The sequence below is a fragment of the Schistocerca cancellata genome, chromosome 6 (genome assembly GCF_023864275.1).
Source record: "Schistocerca cancellata isolate TAMUIC-IGC-003103 chromosome 6, iqSchCanc2.1, whole genome shotgun sequence".
In the NCBI taxonomy this organism is placed as follows: domain Eukaryota; kingdom Metazoa; phylum Arthropoda; class Insecta; order Orthoptera; family Acrididae; genus Schistocerca; species Schistocerca cancellata.
The window spans coordinates 418,715,133-418,739,752 of NC_064631.1; positions in this window are offsets into that span (position 1 = coordinate 418,715,133).

Here is a 24,620-nt window from a genome sequence, read left to right on the forward strand (position 1 = left end):
ATTACAACTGGGCTTCAAGGCAACATTTATTCAAATTTTAATTTGAGTAATGTGTTGAAAATAGTGATATTAGGACAGCTGGTCTATAACTTCTAACTAACTGGACAAAAAAATACAGTGCAGAATGCAATATATGGAAAGTTGATCTATAGGAAACAAACGCAGGTATCCCACGAATTTGAATTGCGAAGCAAGCGTGAAACAACCTTCCTCGTACGTAACTCGGAGCTGTCTGCATCGCACTGCAAGCAAGGATGAAAACAAGGAGTGTGGACGGTAGTTTTCCACGTTTCCTATGGCTGTGAAGGCGCTCTTGCAGCGACCGGGAGGGGAGGGCAAATCCCCTCCGCTGGCCGCTGACATTCGCTTCCCGTGTTGCGCCACCGACGCTCTCTATTTACATTCTTTGCTAGCCGAGCTCTTATTGTGCAACACACTACTGTCAAGAGGCCACGGCGAGGTACTCGCTACTCCACATAGCCTTTGGTACAAGAACTCAGTCTTGAACAGACCTCAACGAACTTCAGTAATGAGTGAGTATTAAGTGTCATCCGAAAATAGGCCCTGTTATCACAACCAATACGATGTTGTCTAAATAGCTCGAACTCTTGAACAGGCCAGTTCATTCAATATAATTTCGTGCAGATCTACAATGCCCACGTTTACGTGGAATATTTCAGAAAATAAATGCAAAGCACAGGAATTACGTAACATATTATGTAAAATTTAAGTTTTATAGAATAGATGCCTTTACACACAACTAGTTTAAATCCTGCTTAACAAAGGAAACGCAGAAAGCTGTGCTGAATACTTCGGACAATGTCGCAAGATTCTAGTGTGGAAGAAATCACAAAGGGATTCCCACAGAGTTCAATTTTTCGTCCAGTCCTAGTCCTTATTATATAGATCAAAAAAAGTTTTGCGTCACCTCGGTTCCGAGAGTTCCGGAACCTGTACAGAAAATTGGAGTAGAGATCAACATAAGCATCATTTCCACCCTTTTTATTGCTCATGAAAACTACACAGTGCATGTTGTACCACCATACAGCGAGACCTTCAGAGGTGGTGGTCCAGATTTCTGTACACACCGGTACCTCTAATACCCAGTAGCACGTCCACTTGCATTAATGCATGCCTGTATTCGTCGTGGCATACTAGACACAAGTTCATTAAGGCACTGTTAATCCAGATTGTCCCTCTCCTCAATTACAATTCGGCATCGTCCATAAACAGCCCTTTTCAAACCAACCCAGCCATGTTAGATAGGGTTCATGTCTGTAGAACATGCTGGCCACTCTAGTCGAGCGATGTCGTTATCCTGCAGGAAGTCATTCACAATTTGTGCACGATGGGGGCGCGAACTGTCGTCCATGAAGGCGAATGCCTCGCCAATATGCTGCCGATATGGTTGCACTATTGGTCGGAGAATAGCATTCACGTATGTTACAGCCGTTACGGCTCCTTCCATGACCACCGGCGGCGTACGTCGGCCCCACAAAATGCCACCCCAAAACCTCCATCTTGCTGCCCTCTCTAGACAGTGTGTCTAAGGTGTTCACCCTGACCGGGTTGGCTCCAAACATTTCTCAGACGATTGTCTGGTTGGAGGCATAAGCGACACTCGTGGCAAAGAGAACGTGATGCCAATCCTGAGCGGTCCATTCGGCATGTTGTCGGGCCCATCTGTACAGCGCTGCTTGGTGTCGTGGTTACAAAGATGGACCTCGCCATGGACGTCAGGAGTGAAGTTTGGCATCATGCGGTCTATTGCGCACAGTTTGAGTCGTAACACGACGTCCTGTGGTTGCACGAAAAGCATTATTCAACATGGTGGCGCTGCTGTCAGGGTTCTTCCGAGCCATAATCCACAGGTAGCGGTCATCCACTGCAGTAGTAGCCCTTGGACGACCTGATCGAGGCAAGTCATCGACAGTTGCTGTCTCTCTGTATCTCCTCCATGTCCGAACAACATCGCTTTGGTTCACTGCGAGACGCCTGGACACTGCCCTTGTTGAGAGCCCTTCCTGGCACGAAGGAACAACGCGAACGCGGTCGAACCGCAGTATTGAACGTCTAGGCATGGTTGGACTACAGACAACACGGACCATGTACCTACTTCTTGGTGGAATGACTGGAACTGATCGGCTGTCGGACCCCCTCCGTCAAATAGGCGCTGCTCATGTATGGTTGTTTACAACTGGGCGGGTTTAGTGACATCTCTGAACAGTCAAAGGGACTGTGTCTGTGATACAATATCCATAGTCAACGTCTACCTTCAGGAGTTCAGGGAACCGGGGTGATGCAAAACTTTTTTTGATGTGTGTATTTGACTGATCTTTCACTTAACGTTCAACGAGCTGAACTGTACTTTTTGCAGACGATACTAGTATTATCATGAACCTCATTAGAGAGAAAGTCACAGAAGAGATCGTTAATGATGCTTTTAAAGACTTATTAAGTTGTCTCTGACAATGGGCTCTCCATAGATTTGAGAAAACACACTATATTCAGTTCTGTACAACATACACAATAGGCGTAGCACATGAACAGGAGTCAGAAAATAGGTAAGAATGCTCAAAAGTTTTCGGTATGCATATTAATGAAAACTTGAATTGTAAAAAGCGTAGTACTGAGCTTCTCAAGCCCAGCTACTTTTGCACTTCGTACAGTTGCTAATCTTGGAAACAAGCGAATCAACCTCCCGAATATTTTTGTATATTTCCACCTGGTAATGACTTACGGAATAATTTTGTGGTGTAATGGATCACTTAAAAAGAAAGTATTGATTGCACAAACCCAAGCAGTAAGAATAATACGTGGTGCTCACAGACGGTCGTCATGCACTACCTCCTCAAGGAGGAGGAAATTCATCATAAAGAACATCCAACAATTTGAGAAGAGGTGTGATGTTCATACCTACAACACTAAAGAAAAAATTACCATTATTACGCAATATTAAAGCTGTTAGTGTCTCAGAAAGGAGTTCAACATGAAATAACATTTACCCAATAACATAAAATGCGTGATAGGTAGAAAGCAAGATTTAATTCCCAACTACAATCAATTCTCCTCGAACACTCGTTGTATTCCATAGACAAATTTCTATTTATAATGCAGATATCCTATTTTAAGAAGAGAGGGAGAGAGAGAAGCATGCTTTTAAGTGCAGGTGCATTAACAGATCTACAAAATAATGTGTTCATTAATGTTAACAGTAATCATGTACACATATCCTGTAAATAGACGCGTACCACAAGATTTCGATTAAAAAACCGTTCAAATGACCCATGGGATACGTAACTAACTAACTAATCCAAAATTCACCAACAAAATTTTTGAGGATATTCAGGGATATATTCTGAGTAATTTGGTATTAGGGATACGTGGTCTGTGGTAGCTCATTACAGAGTAATTATGTGATTACGGTTTATTAGATCTGTTATCCAAATTACCTTTGTTTCTATGAAAATATCTCCAGGACGATATAAAGGTCTGTAATATACAATCGTCAGAGCATATAACACAAGACACAGAGTAATGAAACAACCCACGGACGCAAAAGAACTGTGACGTTGTTGCCGCCGCTGCGGGAACAGTTTAGTATAGCGCCGTTGTGCCGTTTTTCAGTTGCATTCAGCGAATGTTGTTTGCTTGCGAGGGCTAACTCTTCATCAGCAAACCTACCCACACCGCCGAGTATCACGGTTGGTGTATGAATTACACAACACGAAAAAGAAACCTGAGCAGTACTGTACTGAACGAAAAGTGGCAATTACTGTTGTCAAAAACCACGCCGGCCGCAGTCAGTGTGTGATGTCCTTAGGTTAGTTAGGGGGGACTGATGACCTCAGATGTTAAGTCCCATAGTGCTCAGAGCCATTTGAACCTGACTAACGTCCGGAATTTCTCAGTAAAGTTCAAGTTCACCCTACATGTTTCACAGTTTCTGAATTTCTGTAGTAATTTTTGCCACATTGACTGGTTGGTGACTCAAGTTACTTTAATATTTTGCCTGTGAGGGCCCAAACGTAAACACTTAAAATGTCGACGTCTCTGTGTTCCCAAACGACACTTTAACAACAACGGTACTGGTGAATTGTGGAAATGACTCGACATCTCCTTAGATCAGTGACAGTCGGAGATGTAACGATATAATTAGGAAGGCTTTGACAGTAAAAGAGTGTATCAGAAACTTCCTGGCAGATTAAAACTTAGTACCGTACAGGGACTCGAATTTGGAACCTTTGCCGTATGTGGGCAAGTACTGTACCGCCATCCAAGCACGATTTGCAACCCGCCCTCACATCTTTACGTCAGCCAGCACTTGATTCATAAACCGCCAGGAAGTATCAAAGGAGCGCAAACTACGTCGCAAAGTGAAAATTCATGCTCGAAACAGTCCCCCTGGCGGCGTCTAAGCCATGTCTGCGTATTTCCTTTTCTCCAGGAGTGTAAGTCACACAATGTATGCAAGAGAACTTCTGTGAAATTATGAAGACAAGAGATGTAGTGGGAGGTCGTAAATTGTGTTTGGATAGCTCATTCGGTAGCATAGTTACCAGCGAGCGTCTAAAGTCTCAGGTTAGAATCTCGATCCGCTGCTCAGTTTCAATTTGCCAGGCAGCTTCAAATCAGCGTACGCTCCGGTGCAGAGTGAAAATTTATCCTGGTAAATATTGTATTGCTTCAACGTCAAGCTGGTGACATAAGACGTGGGTAGAAAGGTCGAGTGGGTACCCGTGGTCTAGGGGTGCCGGCACGGTAGCTCAGCGTGTTCGGTCAGAGGGTTACGTGCCCTCTGTAATAATAATAATAAAAAAAACTGATTCAATCGATCAACAACGAACATAAATGGATGTCTTACGACGTCCGCACCGACCAGATGCAACGAACAAAAGCGAACAAAATGAGATTAAAAAAAAATTGTGCAGTGCTTAATATTTGCCGGCAAGGTAGCTCAGCGTGTTCGGTCAGAGAGCCGGTTGGCCTCTGTAATAAAAAAAAACTGAGTGAAAGGATCAACAAAACGAACTTGACTGGATGTCATGTGACGTCCGCAACGACCAAACACAACGATCAACAACGAACAAAATGCAAAAATAAAAAAAAGGGGGTAGCGTCTTTGATTCATAATCAAAACGTCTTCGGTCCCGGGTTCGATCCCCGCCACTGCCTAAATTTTGATAAATAATCAGCATTGGCGGCCGAAGACTTCCGGCATAAGAAGTCAGCCTCATTCTGCCAACGGCCTTGTCAAAGAGGGCGGAGGAGCGGATAGAGGTTCAGGTCACTCTCTTGGCTTGGGGTGGGAAATTGCCCCTAAAGGCGGAAGAATCAGCAATGATCAACAACATGAGGATGCACAAGGCAATGGAAACCACTGCATTAAAGACACGTAACGTGTATCCACTCCACAGGACATGTGGCCTGTAATTGAAGAAGTGTCATAATGATCTCTCCATTGGCAAAAGATTCCGGAATAGTCCCCCATTCGGATCACCGGGAGGGGACTGCCAAGGGGGAGGTTACCATGAGAAAAAGATTGAATAATCTAGAAAGGATAACGTTCTACGAGTCGGGGCATGGAATGTCAGAAGCTTCAACGTGGTAGGGAAACTAGAAAATCTGAAAAGGGAAATGCAAAGGCTCAATCTAGATATAGTAGGGGGCAGTGAAGTGAAGTGGAAGGAAGACAAGGATTTCTGGTCAGATGAGTATCAGGTAATATGAACAGCGGCAGAAAATGGTATAACAGGTATAGGATTCGATATGAATAGGAAGATAGGGCAGAGGGTGTGTTACTGTGAACAGTTCAGTGACCAGGTTGTTCTAATCAGAATCGACAGCAGACCAACACCGACAACGATAGTTCAGTTATACATGCCGACGTCGCAAGCTGAAGATGAACAGATAGAGAAAGTGAATGAGGATATTAAAAGGGTAATGCTGTATGTAAAGGGGGACGAAAATCTAATAGTCATGGGCGACTGGTATGCAGTTGTAGGGGAAGGAGTAGAAGAAAAGGTTACAGGAGAATATGGGCTTGGGACAAGGAATGAAAGAGGAGAAAGACTAATTGAGTTCTGTAACAAGTTTCAGCTAGTAATAACGAATACCCTGTTCAAGAATCATAAGAGGAGGAGGTATACTTGGAAAAGGCCGGGAGATACGGGAAGATTTCAATTAGATTACATCATGGTCAGACAGAGACTCCGAAATCAGATACTGGATTGTAAGGCGTCCTCAGGAGCATAAATAGACTCAGACCACAATATACACTCCTGGAAATTGAAATAAGAACACCGTGAATTCATTGTCCCAGGAAAGGGAAACTTTATTGACACATTCCTGGGGTCAGATACATCACATGATCACACTGACAGAACCACAGGCACATAGACACAGGCAACAGAGCATGCACAATGTCGGCACTAGTACAGTGTATATCCACCTTTCGCAGCAATGCAGGCTGCTGTTCTCCCATGGAGACGATCGTAGAGATGCTGGATGTAGTCCTGTGGAACGGCTTGCCATGCCATTTCCACCTGGCGCCTCAGTTGGACCAGCGTTCGTGCTGGACGTGCAGACCGCGTGAGACGACGCTTCATCCAGTCCCAAACATGCTCAATGGGGGACAGATCCGGAGATCTTGCTGGCCAGGGTAGTTGACTTACCCCTTCTAGAGCACGTTGGGTGGCACGGGATACATGCGGACGTGCATTGTCCTGTTGGAACAGCAAGTTCCCTTGCCGGTCTAGGAATGGTAGAACGATGGGTTCGATGACGGTTTGGATGTACCGTGCACTATTCAGTGTCCCCTCGACGATCACCAGTGGTGTACGGCCAGTGTAGGAGATCGCTCCCCACACCATGATGCCGGGTGTTGGCCCTGTGTGCCTCGGTCGTATGCAGTCCTGATTGTGGCGCTCACCTGCACGGCGCCAAACACGCATACGACCATCATTGGCACCAAGGCAGAAGCGACTCTCATCGCTGAAGACGACACGTCTCCATTCGTCCCTCCATTCACGCCTGTCGCGACACCACTGGAGGCGGGCTGCACGATGTTGGGGCGTGAGCGGAAGACGGCCTAACGGTGTGCGGGACCGTAGCCCAGCTTCATGGAGACGGTTGCGAATGGTCCTCGCCGATACCCCAGGAGCAACAGTGTCCCTAATTTGCTGGGAAGTGGCGGTGCGGTCCCCTACGGCACTGCGTAGGATCCTACGGTCTTGGCGTGCATCCGTGCGTCGCTGCGGTCCGGTCCCAGGTCGACGGGCACGTGCACCTTCCGCCGACCACTGGCGACAACATCGATGTACTGTGGAGACCTCACGCCCCACGTGTTGAGCAATTCGGCGGTACGTCCACCCGGCCTCCCGCATGCCCACTATACGCCCTCGCTCAAAGTCCGTCAACTGCACATACGGTTCACGTCCACGCTGTCGCGGCATGCTACCAGTGTTAAAGACTGCGATGGAGCTCCGTATGCCACGGCAAACTGGCTGACACTGACGGCGACGGTGCACAAATGCTGCGCAGCTAGCGCCATTCGACGGCCAACACCGCGGTTCCTGGTGTGTCCGCTGTGCCGTGCGTGTGATCATTGCTTGTACAGCCCTCTCGCAGTGTCCGGAGCAAGTATGGTGGGTCTGACACACCGGTGTCAATGTGTTCTTTTTTCCATTTCCAGGAGTGTAGTAGTGATGAAGAGTAGGCTGAAGTTCAAGACATTAGTCAGGAAGAATCAGTACGCAAAGAAGAGGGATACGGAAGTACTAAGGAACGACGAGATACGTTTGAAGTTCTCTAACGCTATAGATACAGCAATAAGGAATAAGGCAGTAGGCAGTACAGTTGAAGAGGAATGGACATCTCTAATAAGGGCCATCACAAAAGTTGGGACGGAAAACATAGGTACAAAGAAGGTAGCTGCGAAGAAACCATGGGTAACAGAAGAAATACTTCAGTTGATTGATGAAAGGAGGAAGTACAAACATGTTCCGGGAAAATCAGGAATACAGAAATACAAGTCGCTGAGGAATGAAATTAGTAGGAAGTGCAGGGTAGCTAAGACGAAATGGCTGCAGGAAAAATGTGAAGACATCGAAAAAGATACGATTGTCGGAAGGACAGACTCAGCATACAGGAAAGTCAAAACAACCTTTGGTGACATTAAAAGCAACGGTGGTAACATTAAGAGTGCAACGGGAATTCCACTGTTAAATGCAGAGGAGAGAGCAGATAGGTGGAAAGAATACATTGAAAGCCTCTATGAGGGTGAAGATTTGTCTGCTGTGATAGAAGAAGAAACAGGAGTCGATATAGAAGAGATAGGGGATCCAGTATTAGAAACGGAATTTAAAAGAGCTTTGGAGGAATTACGGTCAAATAAGGCAGGAGGGATAGATAACATTCCATCAGAATTTCTAAAATCATTTGGGGATGTGGCAACAAAACGACTATTCATGTTGGTGTGTAGGATATATGAGTCTGTCGATATACCATCTGGCTTTCGGAAAAGCATTGTCCACACAATTCCGAAGACGGCAAGAGCTGACAAGTGCGAGAATTATCGCACAATCAGCTTAATAGCTCATGCATCGAAGCTGCTTACAAGAATAATATACAGAAGAATGGAAAAGAAAATTGAGAATGCGCTAGGTGACGATCAGTTTGGCTTTAGGAAAAGTAAAGGGACGAGAGAGGCAACTCTGACGTTACGGCTAATAATGGAAGCAAGGCTAAAGAAAAATCAAGACACTTTCATAGGATTTGTCGACCTGGAAAAAGCGTTCGACAATATAAAATGGTGCAAGCTGTTCGAGATTCTGAAAAAAGTAGGGGTAAGCTATAGGGAGAGACGGGTCATATACAATATGTACAACAACCAAGAGGGAATAATAAGAGTGGACGATCAAGAACGAAGTGCTCGTATTAAGAAGGGTGTAAGACAAGGCTGTAGCCTTTCGCCCCTACTCTTCAATCTGTACATCGAGGAAGCAATGATGGAAATAAAAGAAAGGTTCAGGAGTGGAATTAAAATACAAGGTGAAAGGATATCATTGATACGATTCGCTGATGACATTGCTATCCCGAGTGAAAGTGAAGAAGAATTAAATGATCTGCTGAACGGAATGAACAGTCTAATAGTACACAGTATGGTTTGAGAGTAAATCGGAGAAAGACGAAGGTAATGAGAAGTAGTAGAAATGAGAACAGCGAGAAACTTAACATCAGGATTGATGGTCATGAAGTCAATGAAGTTAAGGGATTCTGCTACCTAGGCAGTAAAATAACCAATGACGGACGGAGCAAGGAGGACATCAAAAGCAGACTCGCTATGGCAAAAAAAGGCATTTCTGGCCAAGGGAAGTCTCCTAATATCAAATACCGGCCTTAATTTGAGGAAGAAATTTCTGAGGATGTACGTCTGGAGTACAGCATTGTATGGTAGTGAAACATGGACTGTGGGAAAACCGGAACAGAAGAGAATCGAAGCATTTGAGATGTGGTGCCATAGACGAATGTTGAAAATTAGGTGGACTGATAAGGTAAGGAATGAGGAGGTTCTACGCAGAATCGGAGAGGAAAGGAATATGTGGAAAACACTGATAAGGAGAAGGGACAGGATGATAGGACATTTGCTAAGACATGAGGGAATGACTTCCATGGTACTAGAGGGAGCTGTAGAGGGCAAAAACTGTAGAGGAAGACAGAGATTGGAATACGTCAAACAAATAATTGAGGACGTAGGTTGCAAGTGCTACTCTGAGATGAAGAGGTTAGCACAGGAAAGGAATTCGTGGCGGGCCGCATCAAACCAGTCAGTAGACTGATGAAAAAAAAATCGACTCAGTGCAACAATGCTGCCAACCATGGCAACTCAGTGACAGAGAAAGACACCCCGAGTTTCACAACTTGAAAAAAATTTCTCATCCGTGTACTCCTGGAATGGCAGTCGCAGTTTTTGGCATTAGTGTGACGGAAGTCAATCGAGGCGAGAGGTCAGAAGGGAGAAACAAGCCCCATCTTAGCAAAGGTGACCATAGGCTGCGGCTGGAGTTCGTAACAATGCAGACAGCGGAGGACTGAGAGACGTGAAGATTTACTTGTAAGTGGAGGTTGACATAACAAATGATCTACATTTACATCTACATGATTACTCTGCAATTTATAATTAAGTGCCTGGCAGAGGATTCAACGAACCACCTTCAAACTATTACTCTACCGTTCCACTTTCGAACAACGCGCGGGAAAAACGAACACTTAAATCTTTCTGTGCGAACTACGATTTCTCTTGTTATGATTATAATGTCTCCCAATATGAGTGGGTCCTAACAAAATTATTTCACACTCTGAGGACAAAGTTATTGACTGAAATTTCATGCGAAGATCCTACTCCAACGAAAAACACCTTTGTTGTAATGATAACCTCCCTAACTCACGTTTTATATCCGTGGCGCTCTCTCCTCTATTTTGCGACAGTACAAAACGAGATGCCCTTCCTCGAACTTTCCCGATGTCCTCCGTCTATCCTCCAGCAGAGGACGTACACGCTTATTGTACGCAGTCCCTTTATTAGACCTCTTGAATTTTCTCAGTGTTTCGCCAATAAATCGCAGTCTTTGGTTTAATTTATTATTACAACATTATTTACGCGATCGTTTCAACGTAAGTTACACGTAACTGTAATCCATATATATTTAGTTGAATTTAGGGCAATTAGATTTTTGTGATTTATCGTGTAACCGAAATTTAGCGGTTTCCTTTTGGTACTCATGTGGTGACTTCACACTTTTCATTATTTAGAGTCAATTTGTCACTTTTGACGCCATAAGGACACCTTGTCTAAATCGTTTTGCAATTTATTTTGATCATCTGATGGCTTTATTAGACGGTAAACGACAGCATCAACTGCAAACAATCTAAGAGTGCTACTTAGATTATCTCCTAAATCTTTTACGTAGAACAGTAACAGCAGATGGCGTATAACACTTTCCTGGGGAACGTCAAATATTACTTCTGTTTTACTCGAGGACTTTCCGTTAATTACTATGAATTGTGACTTTTCTGAAAGGAATTTACGAATCCAGTCACACATCTGAGATGACACTCTGCACGCACGCAATTTTATTAGAAGTCGCATGTGAGGAACGGTACCAAAAGCCTTCTGGAAATCTAAAAATGTGGAATAAATTTGACGTCCGCTGTCGATAGCACTCATTACTTCGTGGGAGTAAAGAGTTAGTTGTGTTTCACAAAAACGATATTTTCCGAATCCGTGTTAGCTGTTTGTCAATAAATCGTTTCCTTCAATATAACTCATAACGTTCAAACACAGTACATGTTCCAAAATCCTACTGTAAATTGACGTTAGCGATATCGGTCTATAATTCAGCGGATTACTCATATTGCCTTCTATGAGTACTGGTGTGACCTGTGCAACTTTCCAGTCTTAAGGTATGGGTCTTTTACCGAGCGACTGGTTGCATGTGAGTGCTAAATATGGAGCTATTGTGTCGGCTTACTCTGACAGGAACGTTTGTCTTGCGACACTAAAGAAATCTTACAGATCTTAGTAAGGCACAACTGATGTTATTGTAATGATAGGCAAATGTTTTACTTTCAAGAGGAGTGGCTGATTAGACGTTTCTTGACGACACTATAATTAAAAAGAATGACGTCACTGTCTTAACACTTTCCAAAAATTCTCATCACATTTACAGTTGCGGCAAGGTAAATGGAAATAATTTGTCATACAGTCCCTAAATCTTCAATTCTCAAATTTATCGAGCATTATGTGAAGAGCGCTGGTCAGAAATATAAACACAGGTCACTTCCCTAAAGAGAGATGCTTTAGAACCGACAGAACTAACATCGACTCCATACAGTCTGAATATACCAGAAAAATTACAGAATATTTCACAAACGTTTCAACGAATGACAAACAAACAGGAGTTTCAGCTGCGATATTTAGTGGATTGTTATTACTGTGTGGTGGAATTTGTATGTTAGCCCTAACTTTAAAGTCGCAATGGTGATGTTTGGGTTTGCATATTTCATTAGTTCTTAATTATTGCTTGCTAGTTATATGTATAGATAAATATGAAAGTAACCTAAAATTAGTGAACCGCTTTATTTCATTTATACAAATATGAGATACACCACAAAAACGGTTGCATCATGGATGCGGCACACTGTAGTAAAATACGCTATATGAGCAATTGTTGAATCTAAGACGGAGATTTTCTCCTCTGCAGATAACGTAATACGATTACACTAGCATTCTTTGCCTCGTTTATTGTCTGTCGTTCTCAATGTTGATTTATGTTTTTTATTGCTTTTTCCTGATACAAAATTTAAAATGGAACTATATATTTGAATATATGCAGTCTTGTCTGTAAATGTATGTTGTAGAATATTAACTTCACTTTTGTCTATCAATGTAAATGAAGCCTATGCCAATTTGGACAATATTAACGTCTATGGAATTTAAAGTGGTGTGAGACACGGGAATGAAACTCATTTAGGGACTTCCGGTAACCCGACCTTCGCTCGCTACCAAGTCACTCTGAGCGATGCAAGTTTATCCGTCCATCATCCCGCTTTCTTACTGGCTAACTTTTAGTCTTGCATTATTGTTTTCGTTTCATAGTTGACAAAAGTGCTTCGGATTACGACTTCTCTTGTCTATTTCACTCTTTGAATTGCATTCTAAATATGTTGCTCGTATTCTGAATGCGTTCTTCTCGCATCCGTAATATCTACATCTACATTTATACTCCACAAGCCACCCAACGGTGTGTGGCGGAGGGCACTTTACGTGCCACTGTCATTACCTCCCTTTCCTGTTCCAGTCGCGTATGGTTCGCGGGAAGAACGACTGCCGGAAAGCCTCCGTGCGCGCTCGAATCTCTCTAATTTTACATTCGTGATCTCCTCGGGAGGTATAAGTAGGGAGAAGCAATATATTCGATATCTCATCCAGAAATGTACCCTCTCGAAACCTGGAGAGCAAGCTACACCGCGATGCAGAGCGCCTCTCTTGCAGAGTCTGCCACTTGAGTTTGCTAAACATCTCCGTAACGGTATCACGCTAACCAAATAACCCTGTGACGAAACGCGTAGCTCTTCTTTGGATCTTCTCTATCTCCTCTGTCAACCCGACCTGGTACGGATCCCATACTGATGAGCAATACTCAAGTATAGCTCGAACGAGTGTTTTGTAAGCCACCTCCTTTGTTGATGGACTACATTTTCTAAGGACTCTCTCAATGAATCTCAACCTCGCACCCGCCTTACCAACAATTAGTTTTATATGATCATTCCACTTCAAATTGTTCCGTATGCATCGTCCCAGATATTTTACAGAAGCAACTGCTACCAGTGTTTGTTCCGCTATCATATAATCATACAATAAAGGATCCTTCTTTCTATGTATTCGCAATACATTTCATTTGTCTATGTTAAGGGTCAGTTGCCGCTCCCTGCATCAAGTGCCTATCGGCTGCAAATCTTCCTGCATTTCGGTGCAATTTTCTAATGCTGCAACTTCTCTGTATATTACAGCATCATCCGCGAAATGCCGCATGGAAGTTCCGACACTATCTACTAGGTCATTTATATATATATTGTGAAAAGCAATGGTCCCATAACACTCAACTGTGGCACGCCAGAGGTTACTTTAACGTCTGTAGACGTCTCTCCATTGAGAACAACACGCTGTGTTCTGTTTGCTAAAAACTCTTCAATCCAGCCACACAGCTGGTCAGATATTCCGTAGGCTCTTACTTTGTTTATCAGGCGACAGTGCGGAACTGTATCGAACGTCTTCCGGAAGTCAAGGAAAATGGCATCTACCTGGGAGCCTGTATCCAATATTTTCTGGGTCTCATGAACAAATAAAGCGAGTTGGATCTCACACGATCGCTGTTTCCGAAATCCATGTTGATTCCTACAGAGTAGATTCTGGGTTTCCAGAAATGACATGATACGCGAGCAAAAGACATGTTCTAAAATTTTACAGCAGATCGAAGTCAGAGATATAGGCCTATACGTTTGCGCATCTCCTCGACGACCCTTGTTGAAAACTGGAACTACCAGTGCTCTTTTCCAATCATTTGGAACTCTAGCGACTTGCGGTATACGGCTGTTAGAAGGGGGGGGGGGATGCAAATTCTTTCGCGTATTCTGTGTAGAATCGAATTGGTATCCCGTCAGGTTCAGTGGACTTTCCTCTGTTAGGTGATTTCAGTTGCTTTTCTATTCCTTGGACACTTATTTCGATGTCAGTCATTTTTTCGTTCGTGCGAGGATTTAGAGAAGGAACTGCAGTGCGGTCTTGGGTGGGGTAGATGATTTCTTATTTGTTTTGGTTTCATGTAACACAAAAGATGCTTTCTTTGCATGGTGTTCTGTGGATTTATAATCATCTGTTGCTTTGTAAGGTGTCAGGCAAATCCAACACCTTCCATGAAAACCCTTACACGATAAGCAAATCCAGTAGTATGTCACATAGCTCCGAATAAATCGTGACATTAAATTAACCAAAGTAATACGAGTAACGAGTGAGCAAATGGAATACCACAGACTAACACAGGAATGCCTAAATGCATGTCATACCTTCCCACCGTGAGACAGACGCAGTTCCGAGGGAGAAACGAGAACAGAAGCCGAGAGCTGAACCGTGTTAAGCTGAAGGCCCTACGATAAGGGACGGACACCCACGTCGCCAGCTAACCGCTAGGAGCACCCCCAGCCCATGTTAAAAGCTAGAGCCCTCCAGAAGAACAGTATAGATATTACGATAGCACAAAAAGGGCTACCCCAGCCGCAAGTTTTAGCATGAGACTTTTTCGCGTCTCTGGTACGTTGCAAACTTTAAAAACATTGCCCCACCACGAAAAGTATAACGTTTCTCATTGGATAGACGGAGCTTAAGGTTAACATTGAGACCCTGATTGGTCAGATGAAAACACAGCCAGATAGTTTTTTTAAACTTACTTCGGTAAATTGTAGTAAGGAGAAGTTAAGAGGAGAGTTGCTTCCGAGACGGCGAGGTGAGCGGAGCTGTGCTGCCCGCCGCCCCCTGACGAACACCGACAAGGTAATGAACGCACGTGATGCCGCATAACAGCGCATAAAGCTTCACTCAGAATTGCAGAAGTCTCCTCTGTTGCACCCCCTTTTTGCGTAATACTAGTGTCGATCGTCAATTAAAGCTCATGGTGTTCACATTTGCCACTTGAAGTAAAAATCTGAAACGCGATGATTTTTCTGTTATATAGTTATTGAGAAGCCACATCAGCCACTGTAATTTACGACAAGTTAGATAAGTAATTAAAGAAAATTGAGGGTCACTGTAGACCATTTTGACAGTTTTCTCTTTTGTGAAACTTAATTTAAACCTACATTATAGATGTGATATGGCATAGGTCATCCTTTGTTCACATTTTTGTTGAACGCAGTTGGTTTTTATCATCCTGTATTAAAACATTTCCTTTTATCAATAGTGCAATATATAAACAATGTTTTGTGAGGAGAATAAAATTTCCAATGGTAAACTTAACTGCTTTTTCGACGTTATTTTACCAGCTAACTAAAAATAGGGAAGCCTTGAACCCCTTCCACTAAATTTAGTTAGTATTAAGATTCTTTTACAGGGAGTGCAGTGGAGCTGACGCTGAAATCATTAAGTATTTGGTTATATCATCGCTAGTCTCACTGAACTCTTCTGAACTCTACATGTCATGTGTGGTCTGGCGTCTCCTTACCAGCAACAGGTCCCAGGTTCAAGCTAGTCAATTCCCTAAAAAACACGCTCAGTGCGTCGTTGCGCGAAAGTGGTAGGGAGACACGATATAGAACAACAGACACCACGCAGAATGTTAGAGAATGGGGACCCTGCCAGGATTGGTAAAATACCATGATTGAAGGTCGACCACATGCCTAACTAGGTCAGAAAAATATCCTGTTGAAAAATTTTCGTAGCAAAAAATTTTTTCTTAAAGTTATACATAGTCGAAAACAGTAGCTGCAGCGATAGATAGTAAGAAAGTATTCAATAGATAGTGAGACATTCTAGCAGAGACAATAGCATAATTTTCTCGCACTTAATGCAGAATTCCATGTTAACAGGTTTTGACAGTATTAGTTTTGACGGTGTTCAACACTGATACATATTGTCATGGAATGAATTTGTTATTTTGCTTTCTTTTTACTGAGTGCCATGGATTTAACAGTGGCTTTGCCCAATAAAAAATAAATGTCGTGTGACTAGGGCCTCCCATCGGGTAGACCGTTCGCCTGGTTTAAGTCTTTAGATTTGACGCCACTTCGGCGACTTGCGTGTCGAAGGGGATGAAATGATTATGATTAGGACAACAGCAGTCCCTGAGCGGAGAAAATCTCCGACCCAGCCGGGAATCGAACCTGGGCCCTTAGGATCGACATTCTGTCGTGCTCATTACTTTTTTCTTTTTTTTCCTTTTTTTCTTTTTTTTCATTTTGTTCGATATCTTTCGTTGCGTTTGGTCTGGGCGGACGTCACAAGACATCCGTTGAAGCTGATTGTTGATTCCTTGACTCAGTTTTTTTAATTAAAGAGAGCAGGCTGCCCTCTGACTGAACACGCTGAGCTACCGTGCCGGCATATCTCAGCTACCGGGAGCGGACGCTTGCACAATATGGATGAAGCTGTAGATGAGCGTGCTTTATAGTCTTGGTGACAAGAGTATTCTGCCTTGCAAAAACTAAAAATGCGACATTAGTTACGAAAATGTTTTCACATGTTACTAAAAGGCACTACAGACAGTAATTATAGCAGAAGTTTGGTGGCCTTAATTAAATGCGAGAGTACGAAAAATTGATGGCAACAAATAATGTAGAATACGAGCAATATATTCACAGTGCACCAAAATCGATCAGTTCACAAACGGATTCGTAAACAGTAACAAATAGAAGTGAGTCCGCAGAATATCGTGCGATGGAACTAGCTTCTGTTTCGTGTGGAGCAGAAACAAACGTGGAATCATTAACTTCATTCCAATATTACGGATAAAAAAATTAAGCATAATACGAGCAACACATTTACATTTCATCTACATCTACATCATACTCGGCAAGCCACCTAATTGTGTGTGGCAGAGAGTACTCTCTGTACCACCATCTTAACCCTCCAATCCTGTTCTGCTCGCGAATAGTGCGTGGGAAGAATGATTGTCGGTAAGCTTCTGTATTGGCTCTAATTACTCGAATTTTCTCTTCGTGGTCAATAAGTGAGATGTATGTGGGGGGAAGTAATATGTTGTCTGACTCCTTCTGAAAAGCGCTGTCCCGAAATTTCAGTAGTAAATTTCTCCGTGATGCACAACGCCTCTCTTGTAAAGTCTGCCAATCGAGTTTGTTTAGCACTTCCGTAACGCTCTCTCGCCAGCTAAACGATCCTGTGGCGAAACGCGCCACTCTTCGTTGGATCTTCTCTATCTTTTCTATCAGTCCTACCTGATAGGGATTCCAAATAGATGAACAATACTCAAGAACCGGGAGAACAAGGGACTTATACGGCCCTTCTTTCGTGGATGGGTTACATTTCCTTAAGATTCTTCCGATGAAATTGAGTCTAGTGTCTACTCTTCCTAATATCTGTTTTACATGATCATTCTACGTAAGGTCGCTCTGGATAGTTACGCCTAGATATTTTACCGCAGACGCTGTCTCCAGCTGTTTGTCATCATTAGTGTAGCTGTAAAGTAATGGATTTCCTTTCCTATGTACGCGAAATATGTTACATTTATTTGCGTTCAGGGTAAACTGCCAGATTCTGCACTATTCATCAGTTCTCTGCGGGTCGTTCTGCGAATTCTTATGGCGTTGCTACTTTGGTATACACAACTTCGTCATCTGCGAATAGCCTTAGAGAGAATCCGACGCTTTCTACTAAATCATTTATATATACTGTAAACAGCAACGGTCCTATCACTCTTCCCTGTGGTACTCCGGATATTACCTTTACATCTGTCGATTTAGTTCCGTTAAGCGCGACGGGTTAAGTTCTACCTGCAAGAAAGTCTTGAATCCAATCGCACGTCTGCTCCGATATTCCGTAAGCTCGTAGTTTTTTCCTTAAACGGCAATGCGGGACGGTGTGAAATGCCTTACTGAAATCAAGAAACACGGCATCAACCTGAGGGCCGTTGTCCACTGCGCTGTGGATCTCATGGACGAACAGAGCGAGCTGAGTTTCACAGGATCTCTGTTCGCGGAATCCACGTTGATTTTTACACAGGAGATGTTCATTTTCCAAAAACGTCATAATTCTTGAGCATAAAATACGTTCCATAATTCTATAACAGATTGACTTCAATGATATAGGTTTATAATTGTGTGGATCTGTCTTATGGCGTTTCTTAAAACGCGAATGACCTGCTCTTTCTTCCAGTCGTTAGGTATCTTTCTTTGCTCAAGCGACCTACGATAAATTACTGCTAGAAGGGGAGCAAGTTCTTTCGCATAATCTTTGTAGAATCTTATAGGCATCTCATCAGCTCCTGAAGCCATTCCACTACTAAGCGATTGTAGCTGCTTCTCAATTCCGTTATCGGTTATCCCAATATCTGCCATTTCGATTTTCGTACGACGATTAAAAGGAGGGACAATGTTACGATTTTCCGCAGTGAAACAATTTCAGTATTTCGGCCTGCTCCCTGTTATCTTCCGTTTCGGTGCCGTCGTGGTCGCTGAGGGAATGGCTGGCTCTGAGAACTATGGGACTTAACATCGATGGTCATCAGTCCCCTAGAACTTAGAACTACTTAAACGCAACTAACCTAAGGACATCACACAACACCCAGCCATCACGAGGCAGAGAAAATCCCTGACCCCGCCGGGAATCAAACCCGGGAACCCGGGCGTGGGACGCGAGAACGCTACCGCACGACCACGAGATGCGGGCTCTGAGGGAATGAACACATGAATTTCTCCACTTACCGATTTTACATACGACCAAAATCACTTAGGGTTTTTACTCAGGTCGGTTGACAACGTCTTACTTTCAAGATCATTGAACGCTTCTCTCATTGCTCTCCTTACGCTCATTTTCGCTTCGTTCAGCTTTTGTTTGTCAGATAAGTTTTTACTCTCTTGAATCTGTGATGAAGTGTTCTTTGTTTACGTAGCGCTTTTCTAACATTGCTATTACACCATTGTGGATCTTGCCCGTTCCTTAAAACCTTACTCGGAACATACCTATACAGGGCATGTTGAACGATGCCTTTGAATTTTTTTCCATTTCTTCTCCACATCTTCGCCCTCATCACCGAATATTTGATGCTGACAACTGAGATATTCTGAAATTTGTATCCTGTCACCCTTGCTGAGCAAATGTATTTTCCTACCTTTCTTAACATTCCTTATATTTCAATTCAAAGGGTTCAGTACACATAAGAAGGTCGTAATCAGGAACATAATTTCCACTTGATAACATCCACATGGTCGAAACTTAAATATTGGGTTTTCAAATAAATACGCATTACCACCCGACTACTAGACCCACCCGTAACGTATAAATGAAAAATATTGTATCTAGTACTCGTATTTTGCAAAGCAAGGATACAGATCATCGTTTCACGTTTTTCCGAAATCTAAGCTCACTGCCAGGCCACTTGCAGCGCTACTGTCGTTCTGTTTCCGCATCGTAACAGGGGTCTTGCACTTCTGATATTTTAGTATTCTCTGGTGTGAGACATTGAAGTGCGTTATGGGAAGTGCACTCTCTGGTTTGTCAGAAGACGTTTTTTGAGTCTAGTATCCCTAGATGTATGGAGCACAAGGAGAAAGTAGTACAGTTAGGGGTGGAAATTAGTATGGAGAGGTTTTGGAAGATTAACAGATGCAACGAGGGATTTTTGTTAGGAACCGAACAATGACATGTTCGCAGAACGTAATGGCGAAATCTTAATCGGACATAAAACATACGTACGACTGAAGAAAGGAAGAGTCTGGTCTATTGACTAAGGGAAAAGCGGAGTTTTGGAGGATGATTTTATGTCAACAAGAGAACAGAGAAAGAAACGACATTCGTGTAACGGTGGAGGGCAGAAGCAGCGCGGTTTTATGGAGTTAAGCAACGAAATCTGTATAGCAGAAGGTGAACGAACGGAGAGTTGCATTATGTGGACTGTGGAATGCAAATGAGTTTGTACCGAACTTACGAACTGTGTCATCAAAATCTGCAAATGTTACGTGCACCATCTTTAACAACAATTTTGATCATTTTACTTTTACTATCTGAGGTTATAATAAATTTTTAAGTGCAACATTTAAAGTGTTCGCCGCTCGATCATATAAATCTGTTGTGTGAGTCCATTGCTACTATAAACGAATAGAATGTGTGTTTTACCCACATACCACGTCCACATACCACATATTGAGTTAATTTTTGGTGTTGTGAGTTAGTGAAAATTTTTTTATGGAATTTATAAAGATTGGGTTATCATTCTGTCCAGCAGCATCCTGGTTGTCAAAAATCATAGCACCGAGTTCCCATTTTCAGCATTGTCAGGCATGAACAGTGCAAGGTCACATCTTTCACCTCTCATTTGGAGCAGCAACAGGAAGACGTGTGTACACTAATGAAATACTGCAGAACTTTCAGTACCTCAGAACACTTTTTGAACATTAAGCAATTCGTTAATAAAACTTAACTCTTTGCAGTTAAAAAAAAAACGGTAGCAATAAACTGACGTCGGGACAGTTGGAATTGTGTACGCAGCAATAGTGACCTTTCTTGCAGTCATCTGATTTACAGCTGCACTATAATAAGACTAATTACACTCTGATTGCTTTATAAAGTTGTAAAAGATTCATAACAGCATCATGCTGGGGAATACGCATAGTCACACCGCTGTTTCGTTATAAACACAGACACCGCCCAGTACACAACACAGACTACACCATTCACTGAAGTAATTAATGTTACATTTCTTTAATAACTTGTATTCGTGATATGGTGTATGGGATGAATATACGTATTGTGAGTATGTATAATGGCTGTATTAGCAAGGCTAGACGTGAGACAGAGCAGCGACAAGAACGTTTTTCGTATCAGTGTGTTAACTGAAGAGACGCAAGGAGAATAATGAAGAGTCTTGTGTGTGTGCGTCAAAACAGTAATGAAGAATAATTGTCACAAAACTAGAGAGACACAGCAAGGAGACAGTAGAGAGTTTACTGCTGAATTGCTGTTTTATTGTGGTAAAACGGCAGCAGGAATAGGAACAGTCATTAGAGTCATTCAAGTTATAGTATAGTTGTAGTCAAGGGATGCAGAGGTAAAAGAAGAGCGTTTGAAGCCGATGGCGGTCGAAAAGCAGGTAATTCGTTCGGTAGATCGCTGTGTCTTGTGATACCATTCTTCTTTTGTCCATCATCGTCTGCACTTATTATCCCAAGTCAAATGAGTCAATATGAGAACTGCTAAAATGCAAGAGAATTCTAATGAGCACAGAATTTATTCCACACCACAGCAGACAGAAGTACGTTGGAAATAACCTCCCACTGACAAGTTAATTAAGAGTTGGACTGTATGAGAATGGGGACAGAAGTCGTAATTTTCGTTTTCATGGAATAATATCGGCATTTGCCTCAATGTACAGAGTTACTGAAACCGCTGTAGACACTATCAACTGATTGTAGCCGGTCGGAGTGGCCGAGCGGTTCTAGGCGCTACAGTCTGGAACCGCGCGACCGCTACGGTCGCAGGTTCGAATCCTGCCTCGGGCTTGGATGTGTGTGATGTCCTTAGGTTCGTTAGGTTTAAGTAGTTCTCAGTTCTAGGGGACTGATGACCTCGGAAGTTAAGTCCCATAGTGTTCAGAGCCATTTGAACCATCTGAACTGATTGTAAAAAATCGTTTATATTTAGGTGGTTGTGGTCTTCAGTTCAGAGACTGGTTTGATGCAGCTCTCCACGCTACTCTATCCTGTGCAAGCTTCTTCATCTCCCAGTACCCAGTATTGGGATAAGGTACAATATTATATGATTACATGTATGGGTACAGTGACGCAAGAGGTTTCTTTTTTAGTGACAGATTTCCAGCAATATGGCTGTCAGACCATCGGAGAAGGCACTTTCTGTGATGGAGTTCTGTGAGAGCGAGTCCACAAATCCAGTACGTTGGAAATTCAGGACTATATTTAACAAGTCTACACCTACCAGCCAATGCTTACGTATTTGGATAACTGTGACTTACATCGATGTGGGCACTGGGACTATACCTGGTGTTCACGTTAACAAAAGGCACTGAGATATCTAGAAAACTGCACATCAGGTCAAAAAAAGTTTTAATTCCAATTTTTTTGTCTCAAACGTCCTCCCCCCCCCCCCCACAACCTCGTGCATGTGTGAGGGGGGGGGGGAGGGGGGGAATTTGAAATCTTCGATGGACACTCCGTTTTTTATTGCAGATTCTACGGAAAAGTCTGCATACATTTTGTCTGAAGCATTTTCTTCGCTTCGCCACAGTCGGTGCTGTAATCAGAGGAATAAATACGGGTACACAATCGGAATTTACGACTTGCTGCTCAATGACCCTTGAATATCCAGTGGCAAGTGGGACAGTGCCTGTATGCTGCCAGGGTACGACAGGCCAGTACTTCATAACTCCTAATTGGAAACCCCATTCGCAGCGCAGCATTCCTCTGACATATCGAACAGGGGCAAATCGACACGTCACTGTAGCTGTAGTTCGTGGCGAAATTAATGATCCGCTTTTCAAATGACGGCACACAGGACAGAAGCATATCTGTGGGCATGTCAGCACAGGCGTTGCTGATGCGGTCGACCACATCTTCACGGCCTGTTGGCACTTGCTGATACACCTTGTCTTTTAAATATCCACACATACATAAATCCGGAACATCAAATTCGGCGACATAGCGGACCAATTAATAGCGCCACCTCTTCCGATCCACCGACCAGTGTAAGCACGGTCTAATAACTCCCGTGTTTCAATTGCGTAATGCGCAAGGCAACCGTCGTGCTGAAACCACATGCGTTGTCGAACGTCTAGGGCAACATCCTGCAGTGCTACTGATAGTTCCTGTTCCAAAAACTTTCGATATTTGCATCCATTCAACGTGCCGTCGAAAAAATGTAAACCAATTAGTTTGTTCCCTATGATGCCACACCATACATTAATCGACCAAGGTAGTTGACGGTCAACTCCCAACGTAACCAGTGGGGATTGTCTACACTCCAGTAATGCACGTTATGCTGCTTGACGCTTTGTGAACGTTAACGCACTGGAAAATAGTACCTCGGCAAAGAACGTGGGGTTTGTTTGTATTTGTTGATATGCCCATTCACAAAACACTACCCCGTTATGGAAATCGGCGCCATGAAGTTCTTGAAGCAGTGACGCGTGGTATGGATGATACTTGTGACAATGCTCTATTCTGACAATACTGCGTACGGACATACGAGAATCGCGGTGTAATTGCCGGGCGCTTTTCCGTGGCTTGTGGTGGACTGACAATAGTACAGCTATTTCATTGGCTTCGCCTGCAACACTTCTGGTTCGTTTCCTTTTTCCGGTCTGTACGCTGCCATCAGATATAAAGGCGTTCGCAACTTAGTAAAAGAATGAACGAGAACGAGCTTTGTCTGGAAAACGCTCAACATACAAGACAAAAGCAGCTCAACATTTCTCCTACAAAATGGTTCAAATGGCTCTGAGCACGATAAGACTTGACATCTGAGGTCATCAGTCCCCTAGAACTTAGAACTACTTAAACCTAACTAACCTAAGGACATCACACACATCCATGCCCGAGGCAGGATTCGAACCTGCGACCGTAGCAGTCACGCGGTTCCGGACTGAAGCGCCTAGAACCGCTCGGCCACCGCGGCCGGCTTTCTCCTATATTCTCCGTAAATCAGGATCACTTCAGTTTTCTCTTCTGTGGTTCCAACATTCATCGTCCGCTTGGACATCTGTTCTCCAAATGATATCTAGCTGTACAGACAACAAAAATTTCCCAAGTATCGTGCGCAAGTGTTGTAACGTTTACATCCGCTATCTTTCCCACGTCACCACCACACGTGAGCCCCGGTCGCAGTGTGCTGCCTGTTATTAAACGTCGTAATTCGCTATACGGCCGCGGTGGCGCGTCGAGTGTCGCCTATTCGATATTTCAGAGGAATACAACGTTGCTGATGGGGTTTCCAATTAGAAATAATGAAATACTGGTCCGTCCCACCCTTGCAGCGTGGAGGTAGGGTCACGTGCCATTGGATATTCAAGAGCCATTGAGTAGGATATCATAAGTTACGATAGTATACCCATTTCTCTTCATCCGAATACAGTTCCATCTGTGACTAAACAAAGAAAATGCTTCAGACAAAACGTATTTAGATTTTTCAGCAGAATCGTAAACTACAATAAAAAACGGAGTCCTCATTGAAGATTAAGTTGCCCCCTGCCACCCACACACGTGGGATGGGTTGGCGGGTCGAGTGTGGTATCGCTGAATGTCACCTCTAAGACAAAATGGAATTATAACCTTTTTTGATCCGATGTGTAGTTTTTGAGATACTTCAATGTCTTCAGTTAAAATTA